Here is a 13,056-nt window from a genome sequence, read left to right on the forward strand (position 1 = left end):
GTAACCAACGCCTCTTCGTACTCCTGTTTAAGTGTTCATGTCTACAGTTTTAAGTTAGCCATAATAGTAATCAAATACTATAAAGAGAGTTTAAAAGAACAGTCAGAATGTGGAGAAAAAAGCCTAAATTGTATACGTATAGTTCTCACAATGAATTTTGAAAATGGCATCTTTTGTGATAGCTTCTATCCAATCGGTCCTTTGTGTTGGCAGGGGCCTTTTAGTTAGTTTAAAAGAGTGGCAGTCTGTCTCAATGTGCAAATACATGTCCGTACATTCCTCCCTCGAGCATGGTTGTGTGTTGTCCTTAGCCTAAGTTAGATTAACTAGTGTGTAAGGCTAGGGACCGATGACCTTAGCAGTTTGGTCCCATACGAACTTCCCACAAATTTCCAAATTTCATGTTGTTCCGTGTCAAGCGGTCCTCTATGGACGTTAGCGAGATGTTATTGGTGAGCAGAAGGCTGTTAGAGTACAAGGATATAAAAGTGTGAGTCATTGAGAAAGGAGTGAGACAGGGTTATAAGATATTTCTCACTATATTCGGTCTGCACGTGTAACCTAAGGATGAATCTGGAAAATGCAGATGAGGTTTGTCGAGAACGTTGTGAACTAGTGGAAATAAATTGAAACCGGTCATTGTGAATTATATAGTTATATGCGATCAATGCGAACATTTATGAATAAAGTGCCAATAATGATCGTGGATTCGTTTACAGGTTTCATGTCTTCAGTTGACAGAACAGCCTCGTACAGGACCGACAGTGGTGGAGAACAATTTCAAACCAGTGTCCTTTCTGTAGATAAACATACTAGTCTGCAAGACACCTTACGTTGCATAGCGGTGGGTACGTTGCACCATTGCTAGTCTCCTATCCCGTTCCACTCGCAAATGGTGCGAAGTAAAAGCGTCCGTCTCTATTCCTCTGTTTTATTTTATTTATTTTTTTATGAGTCATCAGTCTTCTGACTGGTTTTGATGTGGCCCGCCACGAATTCCATTCCTGTTCCAACCTTTGCATTGTAAGTAGGAATTCGCACCTCGTCCTCCACTATTGTCTGAATGTAAAGCCTCTGTCTTCCTGCACAGTTTTTACCTCCTATAGCCGCCTCTAGTACCATGGAAGTTGTGCCCTGATTTCTTAACAGGTGTCCTATCATCTGTCCCTTCCTCTTGTCAGTGTCTTCCATATATTCCTTTCCTCGCCGATTCTGCGGGGAACCTCTTCATTTCTTTCTTTATCAATCCACCTGATTTTCGACATTCTTCTGTAGCGCCACATCTTAAAAGCTAAGATTGCCTTCTGTTCCAGTATTGCCATAGTCCATGTTTCACTGTCATACAACGCTGTGATGCGTATGAACCCTGATTCCTCTTATTTTCGCGGCCCTTACATGAGCGTTAGGTTGGTGGTTGCAGAATCGTTCCGCAAGTCTGTCGCAAATGCCGGTACTCTAAGTCTTCTCAATAGGGTTACTCGAAGAAAGAGAAAAAAAAAAAAAAAGGTTGGCGTCAGTATCTGGACTGTAACGTGTTCTGACTTGAGATCACAGAGTGTAAGACATTAAAGTGCGTGGAGTGCGTAGCTATCAGTGGAGTAGCCTTCTACCGAAACTATGGTTCGGTAGTTTTGGTACTATACATAAATGACGTAGTAAATAGTGAGACTACCCGTGGTAGTATTGGTAGGGAAAGCTACATAAATAAATGTGTAATACGGGAACAGGGAAACGACGACTCCTCTTTTTTGTTGTTGTTTTTGTTTGTTTTGGGAATAATTAGAGCCGCGTTCGTCTATTGTGTATTTTATATCCTTACAGAATATAAAGTGCATTATATAAGTAACAAAAATTGGTTGATCGCGTAACTTCAGCGCTTTTATGTAAGTAAAACATTAACTTTTGATGTCAGTACAGTTTACATGCACAAACATAAGAAATCTATATAATTATTGTTATTATTTTGTACTCAACAGAACATTCTTCATCACGATCAAAGTCGACAGTTTCCTGTTGCTGTCGATAAATTTGCAAATTGTTTATGAATAACAGGAACATGTTTTGTATAAGCTCGACCAAGTATTGAAGCGATGTAGCACATATTTCTGTTATGCGTTTTTTTTTATCTTTTTTAGGAAATGGCATTTTCTAATTCTATATGACAAATCTGCATTATTTTTTTTTAATTTTACAACATCCCTTTGTTTCAACAATTTTCGTTTAAAGCCTTGATTGAAAATTGAAAACTTCAGTTTTGATATAAATACTGTTTATTTTTAAGTAACAGAGAGAAGAGTAACTATGTAGGAAAATAAATGTTCCGTAGGTTACGCGGCCCTTTACATATATCCTCTGTCAGTTTCTAGACAGTTCTCCGCTTCCGGTTTCTAGGGAACTCTAGTAAGACATTGATCGCATACGTCAAGAAAGCAATCTATATGCGGTAAAGCTTGATTGGTATGCAACACACCTAACGTGAAGGAAATGCGGCTACTAGGAAAACTACCGTAGTCGCTGCTCACCAATGACAGTCTACGGTAGCCCACGGTAGTTGTAAAACTTTCGGTATCGGCGGCTGAGGCGGCGCCGTCTCGTGGAAGAGGGGCATGTAGGACGCGGCACGCCCCTCGTTCTTTCCGCTCCTCCGGCTCGCGGCAGCTGCCCCGCACGGCGTGCCCGTGCGCACGTCAGCACGCGTGACGTCACGGCAACCGCGTGCTCAGAGCGGGACCCACCTTGTACTGGCTCCCCCCGCTCCGTCTGTGTTGCCGTCGCCGTCGCCGTCTTTTATCGGGCCCCACATCTGCGGCTTGATACGCACCGTGTAAACACAACGCCGCCGGAAGTGAGTCTGGCGCCTCTCGTACTCCTGCCTCCGAAAGACGGTATGCTGCGATAGCAAGCGGACAGGTACTATCTCCGGTAGCCGACTTTTTTTATAAGCGCACACTCAAATACTACCTTGCTCTCAACTGTCTCGCCGGGTCTGACCGAGACGATGTTTGTATACAGATAAAGAGCAGATAAGTGCGAAAACTATCACACAAGCAGCCGCTGACACGAATAATATACAGCCAACCAGGGTGGCCGAGCGGTTCTAGGCGCTACAGTCTGGAACCGCTCGACCGCTACGGTCGCAGGTTCGAATCCTGCCTCGGGCTTGGGTGTGTGTGTGTGTTGTCCTTAGGTTAGTTAGGTTTAAGTAGTTCTAAGTTCTAGGGGACTGATGACCTCAGAAGTTAAGTCCCATAGTGCTCAGAGCCATTTGAACCATTTGAATAATATACATAAGAAAGGAAATGAAAATTGAGGATGTATTGGAGACAATCAGTTTGGCTTTAGGAAAGGTAAAGGTACCCGAAAGGCAGTTCTGACGCTGCGGTTGGTAGCTGAAGCAACACTGAAGAAAAATCACGTTCATAGGATTTCTCGATCTGGAAAAGCATTCGCGAGTGTAAAATGGTGCAAGATGTTCGAAATTCTGAGAAAATTAGGGGTAAGCAATAGGGAAAGGTGGATAATGTACTAGAGCTATTCGGAAAGTAAGGAACGATTGCGCGAAATGGAAACCACAGTGAAAGTCAAAACTGTTTTACTTGCAACAGATAGCTACGCCTTTCAGCTACTTCTCTGCATAGTCGCCGCTCCTATTTAGACTTATGTCGTAGCGTTGTACCAACTTTCCAACAGCCCCATAATACACTACTGGCCATTAAAAGTGCTGCACCAAGAAGAAATGAAGATGATAAACGGGTATTCATTGACAAATATATTATACTAGAACTGACATGTGATTACATTTTCACGCAATTTGGGTGCATACATCCTGAGAAATCAGTATCCAGAACAACCACCTCCGGCCGTAAGAAAAAGGGCTTGATACGCCTGGGCATTGAGTCAAACAGAGCTTGGATGGCGTGTACAGGTACAGCTGCCCTTGCAGCTTCAACACGATACCACAGTTCATCAAGAGTAGTGACTGGGGTGTTACGACGAGCCGGTTGCTCAGCCACCATTGACCAGACGTTTTCAATTGGTGAGAGATCTCGAGAATGTGCTGCCCAGGGCAGCAGTCGAACATTTACTGTATCCAGAGAAGCCCGTACAGGACCTGCAACATGCGGTCGTGCATTATCCTGCTGAAATATAGGCTTTGGCAGGGATCGAATAAAGGGTACAGCTACGGGTCGTAACACATCTGAAATGTAATGTCCACTGTTCAAAGTGCCGTCAATGCGAAAAAGAGGTGACCGAGACGTGTGACCAATACTGCGCGGATTTACCATCAAGCCGGGTGATACGCCAGTATGGCGATGACCAATACACGCTTCCAATGTGCGTTCACCGCGATGTCGCCAAACACGGATGCGACCATCACGATGCTGTAAACACAACCTGGATTCATCCGAAAAAATGACGTTTTGCCATTCGTGCACCCAGGTTCGTCGTTGAGCACACCATCACAGGCGCTCCTGTCTGTGGTGCAGCGTCAAGGGTAACTGCAGCCATGGTCTCCGAGCTGATAGTCCATGCTACTACAAACGTCATGGAACTGTTCGTGAAGATGGTTGTTGTCGTGCAAACGTCCCCATCTGTTGACTCAGCGATCGAGACGTGGCTGCACGACCCGTTACAGCCATGCGGATAAGATGCCTGTCATCTCGACTGCTAGTGATACGAGGTCGTTGGGATCCAGCACGGCGTTCCGTATTACCCTCCTGAACCCACCGATTCCATAGTCTTTTTTTTTTTTTTAATCTTATGGGACTTGACTGCTAAGGTCATCAGTGCCTAAGCTTATACACTACTTAACCTAAATTATCCTAAGGACAAACATACACACCCATGCCCGAGGAAGGACTCGAACGTCCGCCGGGATCAGCCGCACAGTCCATGACTGCAGCGCCTCAGACCGCTCGGCTAATACTGCGCGGATATTCCATATTCTGCTAACAGTCATTGGATCTCGACAAACACGAGCAGCAATGTCGCGATACGATAAGCCGCAATCGCGATAGGCTATAATTCGACCTTTCTCAAAGGCGGAAATGTGATGGTACGCATTCCTCCTCGTTACACGAGGCATCACAACAACGTTTCACCAGGTAACGCCGGTCAATTGCTGTTTGTGTATAAGAAATCGGTTGGAAACTTTTCTCATGTCAGCACGTTGTACGTGTCGCCACCGGCGCCAGCCTTTTGTGAATGCTCTGAAAAGCTAATCATTTGCATATCAGAGCATCTTCTTCCTGTCGGTTAAATTTCGCGTCTGTAGCACGTCATCTTCGTGGTGTAGCAATTTTAATGGCCAGTACTGCAGAAGGCAGCCTCATGTGCTTACCGACTTCTACCGCGGATTACAGCTCACTGTCTGGGCCAAAATGTTGTTTTCATATCCAACGGTTCATGTGGGAAGAGATGAAGATCAGAGGGATTCAAGTCCGAGCTGTATGCTGGGTTGTCAAACATTTCCCGTCGAAAACGCTGGAGGAGCTTCCTCATCGCCCCTGCAGTGTGTGGCCGAAATCTGTCATGTCAGGTTGCATGAAATTGGGCAAAATCTCTCGGTAGAGGCCCATACTTAGCGGGAGACACTATTTTCTACTCGTCTTTACGCGATCAGTGTGCCCTCAGAACTAAGAAGAGTGACGCGACCCTATGTATGGGGATAATAGAGACACTGCCCAATACGCCTGTACAAAGCTTCATCGGATCTTCACTGTGGTTTCCGTTTAGTTACCGTTCGTTCCTTACTTTCCGAATAGCCCTCGTACAATAAGAAACCAAGAATGCAGTGTTCGGATTAAAAAGGGTGTAAGATAGGTATTTAGTCCTCCGCCCCCACTGTTCACTCTATACATCGATTGATAGAAATAAAACAAAGGTTTAAGAGTGGAATTAATATTCGGAGTGACAGGATATCAATGATTAGATTCGTTGAAGACATTGCTACCCTTAGTGAAAGTGAAGTATTACAGGATCTTTTGAAATGAATGAATAAATCGAAGAAAGACGGAAGTAATGAGAAGTAGCAGAAAAGAAATCAGGGAGAAGCTTACATCATAATTTGAGATCATGAAGTAGACGAAGTTAATGAATTCTGCTACCTAGGCAGCAAAGTAACCAATGACAGACGGAGCAAGAAGGACGTAAAAAACAGACTAGCGCTGGCAAAAATGGTATTCGTGGCCAACAGAAGTCTACTAGTATCAAACACAGGCCTTAACTTGAAGAAATTTCTGGGAATGCACGTTTGGAGCACGGCATTGGATGGTAGTAAAAGATCAACTGTGGGAAAACGGGAGGAAGAGAATCGAAGTATTTGAGATGTGGTGCCAGCCGGAGTGGCCGAGCGGTTCGAGGCGCTACAGTCTGGAACTGCACGATCGCTGCGGTCGCAGGTCCGAGTCCTGCCTCGGGCATGAATGTGTGTGATGTCCTTAGCTTAGGTAGGTTTAAGTAGTTCTAAGTTCTAGGGGACTGATGACCACAGCTTAGTGCTCAGAGCCATTTGAACCTTTTTTTTTTTTTTTTTTTTTTTTTTTTTTTTTTTTTTTTTTTTGAGATGTGGTACTACAAGGAATGTTGAAAATTAGACGAGCTGATAAGGTAAAGAATGAGGAGAATTAACGAGAAAAACAATATATGGAAAATACGAAAGAGAAGAAGGGACAGGGTGGTAGGACATCTGTTACGACGTCAGGGAATAACTTCCACGGTACTAGAAGGATGGTAAAAACGGTAGAGGAAGAGACTGAAATACACCGAGAAAATAACTGAGAACGTAGGCTTCCGTTGCTACGCTGGGATGAAAAGGCTGGCACAGGAGAGGAATTCCTTGCGGGACGCATAAAACCAGTCAGAGAACTGATAAAAAGAGGTCTTTCGTTACTGACCACCCAAAATCATTTTTTTGCCTAAAGGAAAACAAAACAAATTCCTGTATGCGCATTAACTTGACAAAATTTCACAAGTCATTAGTATTGGAATCATCTTATTGCGTGTTGGCTCTTGCAATGGATCTCTCAGGTGGCAGTCCTGGGAGAACGATCGTTCAATACATACTGAGGTGACAAAAGTCAGTGGATAGCGATATCCACATATACAGACGGCGGTAGTATCGCGTAATCGAGGTATAAAAGGGCAGTGCTTTGGTAGAACTGTAGCTTGCATTCGGGTGATTCATGTATTCGTGTGAAAATGTGTCCGAAGTGATTATGGCCGCACGACGGAAATTAGCAGACTTTGAACGCGGAATGTTAATTGGAATTAGTCGCATGGGACATTCCTTTTCGGAAATGGTAAGGAATTTCAACATTCCGAGATCCACAGTGTTAACAGTGGGCCGAGACTACCAAGTTTCAGACAGTGCCTCTCACCACGGACACAGCTGTGGCCGATGTCCTTCACTTAACGACGGAGAGCAGCAGCGTTTTCGTAGAGTTGTCGGCGCTAACAGTATCCGTTAGCCAGCAGACTACTGACGGGAGTGTCTTTGTTAACAGAATGATATAGTCTGGAGCGCCTCTCCTGGGTTCGTAACAATATCGGTTGGAACTTAGACGACTGGAAAATCGTGGGCCTGGTGAGATGAGTCCCGATATCAGTTCGTAAGAGCTGATGGTTCTGTTCGAATGAGGCGCAGACACTGCGAAGCCATGGACCCAAGTTGTCCACAAGGCATATGCAAGCTGGTGGTGGCTCCATAGCGAGGGATGTGCTTACGTGGAGTGGGCTGAGTACTCTGGTCCAACTGATCCAATCGCTGACTGGAAATAGTTATGTTCGTCTACTCGGAGATCATTTGCAGCCATTCGTGTTCCCAAACAACGATGGAATTTTAATGGATGGCAATGCGCCATGTCACCGGGCCACAAACGTTTGCGATTGTTTTGAAGAATATTCTGTAGAGTTCGAGCGAATGACTTGGCCACCTAGATCGCCCAACATGAATCCCATTGAACATTTATGTGACATAGTCGACAGGTCGGTTCGTGCACGAGATCCTGAATCGGCAACACTTTAACAATTATGGACGGCTAAGAGGCAGTATTGCTCAATATTTTTGCAGAGGACTTCCAACCACTTGTTGAGTCCATGCTTCATCGAGTTGCAATACTACGCCGAGCAAAAGGAGACCCGACACGATATCAGGAGGTATCCCATGACCTTTGGTCACCTCAGTGCATCATACCATGAAATAGTAGTTTCTATAAAACTGTGCGATGCGCACTGTCTCAACGCTCTTCGAATAATGAGTGCAGAGCTGATACTTTCTTTTAATGCAAAACACGCATTAGCAACGATACATTTTGGCGTTGAATATTAGTGGGATGCAATATTGTGCTCTACAATGATGGTGTCAACTTCTGGGTAATGGAATTTCAAATACTCCAAACCAGTGTCCAGGGTGAACTACTAACAATAAATGGATAAATCACTTGACTTCACTTAAGCACTTTTACGAAATGTTTCGACGGCAACATTGTCAAGCGTCACATCACAGTCTCGTCTATACGCCCTTGAAAAATATATACTTTTCCATTTAATAAAAGTAGTTGCTTCAATATCTCGATTGTTGTAAGAGTTAAGAGTATTATCAAAATAACAAAATTACGTGCCACTGCCCTACTATCACTTGCCGAAAACTTCGTTTCGATGTCTTGCGCCGTTCAAAAAATAAAATGGGCATTTCTTGTAGATGAATCACCGTGTACTGTACTGGATACTTGCGGTTTGAAAGGACCGATTGTAACTACCCAAAAAAAGAAACGGAAACCGTTTGCGGTTGACTGAAGGAGATCCTTGACAGTCTGGTATATGTTACTGAGCAGGAACGAGAGCCCACTGTCTATGGAAGTTCTCCTCTCGCCCATCCCCGACATTCCGCTATCCTCCCCCTCTCCCTCCACCCGAAACCTCCCTCCCACGCTAGCACTCATTGTGGAAACCAGTGGACATGACGATGTTGACGTCTTGGCGCGCGGGGGGGGGGGGGGGGGGGAGGGGGGCAGGAAGAGGAGGGCTCATTGGGAAGTATTCTGTACAAAGCCGGGTCCCACCAGGTATATACACACAAGGAGAGCCGTCTTTTGTACACGTGGGTGGATCGGAGACCTGTCTGCCGAAAGAAAGCCCTGCACAATGTATTCGTCAAGGCTGCACCGACGGAAATTTTTCACGCATTGTCTCCTGGCAAACAATTTTGCGATAACGAAGACCTTGCAAGAATAGCGTTTCTCATATCTGTAGCTCGAAAACAGCAGGTAGGTTGTACTGGGAAACGATGGTGGGAACTGCACAGTAGTTCGCCGATTTCTGCAACCTGAGTATTTCATGAAAAACTCTGCCACTGTTGCTGCTGGCATAAAGTATTTTCTACTCCGGAATGCGTAGGATCTCACTGCAGTTAGGCGTAGTGGCGGTTTCGCACTGTGTTATGAGCTCTGTGTATGTTTTTTAACGGTGTGTAGACGAGACTTTGATATGACTGTTATCAATGTTGCCATCGAAACTTTTTATAAAAGTTTAAGTTGAAAGACAAGGCAGTGCAAAGTAGCTGTTCCAGTGTAAAGTGGTGTTCTCATGCCAGTATCGGTGATGTGTAGCAAGAAGATAGTCCTCTAATACCAAGAAAAAAAACATATTTCCTCTTGGTCCTGCTTTATACGAAATACCTCCTCAGTCCAAAAAGTTTCGAGACTGGAGTACTAAAAAACAGAGAAACGTTAAGACGGTGGCTTTAATTCTTTAGTTATTCCGTTAGGGAACCTTGGCTGCGTGGAATAATTAATTATTTGTATTTTTTGCTACCAGTCGCTTTTGTTTGTTTTTATGTTTAATCTAATGTACTGTAACGCGTTTCGAGCACGTTCTGCTTATCATCAGGCATTTATACATACAGGAGACTTTTTGTTTATTGTTCGCTGCTGGTGTAGCTATGGGGGTATTTGGAGGGAGGGAAAGGGGGGGGGAGGGCAGTGGCAGGCCATTTGAGACGTCAAAATCACTGTCGTGTCAGTCATAATAAACAACGAGACACAGCCCCACACGAGGACAGGGCATCACTGGACATCAATTTCTGGTCAACCACTGCCCGCCCCCCCCCCCCCCCCTCCAAATAACAGAACAGTCACACCAGCAGCGAACAATAAACAAAAAGCCTTATGTTAATTTAGTTTAAGATATTTTATTTCCAAGCAACAATTTTTCTACATGTATAAAAGCCTGAAGTTGAGTGGAACTTGCTCGAAAAGCTTTGCAATATGTTAATTAATACTTAAGGTTTTCTTCATAGTTCCCCTCTTCCAGCCCACTTGAGTACAACGCAGAGAGTGTTTGTACAAACGCATGGCACTGTCAGAAATATCCTTCTTCTGAATGTTCAACTCGCGCGCCACTGCGGCTTTAACGCCGATTATATCGTCAGTGGGTTGACACAATGAATTTCTGCATTTTATCATTTTGTGGTACGTTCATATTGACAACACAGTCTCGTCACCCGTGATGATTTGTAATACAAAAGAAATGTGCGCGATTTGCATTTCAATGAAGTCGTGAGAGGTGTCCACGAATCGTTATTTTTTTTTCCGGAGGTCAGCTGTGCGGGACAAACTTTGCACACACTTTCCTAGTTCTCAGAAACATTTTGGAGAATGTCTGACTTTGGAGATGTTGCTCCCTTGCGATTTGTGCCGCAACAGGACTGACACACTACAGTCAGTCGCACCTCCTCTACTTAATGCTGCTTGCTCACAACAACTGACGAATTCTCATATGTTGTTTACAATTTTAGTGCAAGCTACCATCGTATTTACTACACTGACGTCGCTTGAATTCCAGGAATAAAATGAATCTCGGAACTATTTGAATGGACGGTGTACACACGAGCTCAGCTACGGCTGCACAGAACTATATGCTAAATTCTAGCTTTCAGAATAATACTTCTACATGTCTTTTGTGTTCCATAATATGACACAGTTCGGTGAAATGTTAAGCGCTGTTGGTCTTGGCTAAAGCTTGGGTGGTTACCGTCTGGGTCTGCCGAGTGCTGTTGGCAAGCGGGGTGCACTCAGCCGACATGAGGCCAATTGAGGAGCTACTCGACTGAGCTGTAGCGACACCGGTCACGAGAAATAACAACAGCCGGCAGGGCACTGTGCTGACCACATGCCCCTCCTTATCCTCATCTGGTGATGCCTAAGGGCTGAGGATGACACGGCGGTCGGTCGGTTCTGTTGGCCCTTAAAGGCCTGTTCGGACGGTGTTTGTTTTATCCTAATAATAATACGCAGTTAACTGTCGCCTTCAGTTCCAACAGTCAGAGTGCAGATCTGTTGACAGTCTAGGCGCTTCTCCAGATGTGTTCAGTCGATGATTCACTGTGTAACAGATTCAAGAACGTGGTTCTCTGTATTTGTAATTTAGTTTTCTTATTTCCTACTGTCCTACCTATCTTTTTCAACAATCGTTTGAAAATAAGTTATTAAGGCAGCGAAACTGGACTCGATACTATTTGTGTGACCCCGAGGCTGAGATAACAAAAAAAAAAAAAAAAAAAAAATATTTCTTTAGAAGACGGTCACTTCATTCCACGTAGGCAGTATGCGTAGCCTGTGATCAGTTACAGCTTTTTCTCAGTGTAACAATGGAAAACAGGGAAGCTTTTAGGAGGGGAAACGCAAAGTGAAACTCGGGGCATTGAGTGGGGTTCGACTCCGATAGTCGTAGTGTATAAAAGCATTTCCGAGCTGATTACAGTGAGCCACAAGTGCGTAGGAGCGATTGCACAACATTACTGTGGCAGGAGGGTGGCACGGCGCGTGCTCTTTAATGACGGCTCAGGGGCCGTATTGACCCTCGAGTTTTTCTTTTACGCAGGGCGGTCACGCCGCCTTGGAGGCTGCGTCGAGGTCACCGGAACGAAGCGTACCTCGTAAGCCGCGGACCTACTTAGATAATTTTCGTAGTAAAGTAAACAGGCTCCGCTTAAGCGCCATCTTCCACTTGCCATCTTGCAATGAAAAGGATGTTATCTGTGTCACCATTACTTGCAGAACTTAATGTTATGTTTCAGGAAGAAGAGGACTGCTGTGGCGGCTAATTTCTTCTTTTACGAGACTGGGCTTCTTCATACCTGTACTTGCTTTCGACGAAGATCATAACAGTAAGCATTTTGCGTTTGATATTCTAGAATACTTAAATTGTCTATTTCTTGTTGTCAGTCTACGTTTTATACCTTCTCCAAACATTCAAAATTATTTTTCCGCCCAAATAGCGAATTTCGCCTAATAATTTAAAAGTATTATTTTGTAACACACGCGTTATATGTAGAATATGTGGGAGTTGCTGCATGGTGATGTCATGTACAAGGTGGTTATAAATAAACTTTGGCTAGTAGATAGACGAAAAACTATTTACCTTATGGCTACCCAGCATTATTGGAATGATGTTCAGACCGTGCGCTGCAGGATTTGTGTTAGTGGCATGCTTGCCGCTAGGCACCGGTACTGGTACTGCGACGCTGGGTTGAAACACAAGTAGCGTTGGGCTTACAGTCAACGTGGATCTGGAAAAGATGAGCAGGGCCTTAATCGTAAAACTGTCTAAAAAAATAAAATAAAAAGTAAACGGCAACGGTGGTGCTGCTCTTCGCGAATGTCGACGCGTTAAAGGAGTACGGGGAGCTCCTCTTTGTTGAAAACGTTGCTGCTGCCATGTCTGAGAATGCTGGATGCCAGCTACGATCTTCAAGCAGTTGACGAGCTGTGTCACGACTCGACCTGAGATGTTTCGCCCAGCAGTAGAGAATCTTCTGTCGTGGCTGCAGATGTCGTCACTGGAACGGTAACATGGTACGCAATTAACAAACGTTTCTTTCAGTGGTTATCCTTTATTTCTCTTCCGCATCTCCTTGTAAATGTTTCGACCAAGTTTCATTGTCCTACGATCACTCGGTTTTCGTGGGGGCCCTCTCAAGTAGCGAAGGTTTAATTATAAGCACCCTGTACGTAAGAAATTACAGCGTCCTGAAGAAGCTGTGGCTTAGAAATGCAT

The 13,056-nt window shown here is 44.5% G+C and overlaps 1 protein-coding gene across 1 annotated transcript in view; it reads left to right on the plus strand.

Annotated features, from left to right (window-relative positions):
• LOC124607652 overlaps positions 1–13,056 on the plus strand; it is a 653,970-nt gene that overhangs the window by 28,086 nt on the left and 612,828 nt on the right. Inside the window, exon 2 of the mRNA XM_047139922.1 lies at positions 12,077–12,166. The gene's annotated coding sequence lies outside the window, so the exon portion shown is untranslated. The remainder of the gene's footprint in view (positions 1–12,076; positions 12,167–13,056) is intronic.

This window comes from Schistocerca americana, chromosome 1 (genome assembly GCF_021461395.2).
Source record: "Schistocerca americana isolate TAMUIC-IGC-003095 chromosome 1, iqSchAmer2.1, whole genome shotgun sequence".
In the NCBI taxonomy this organism is placed as follows: domain Eukaryota; kingdom Metazoa; phylum Arthropoda; class Insecta; order Orthoptera; family Acrididae; genus Schistocerca; species Schistocerca americana.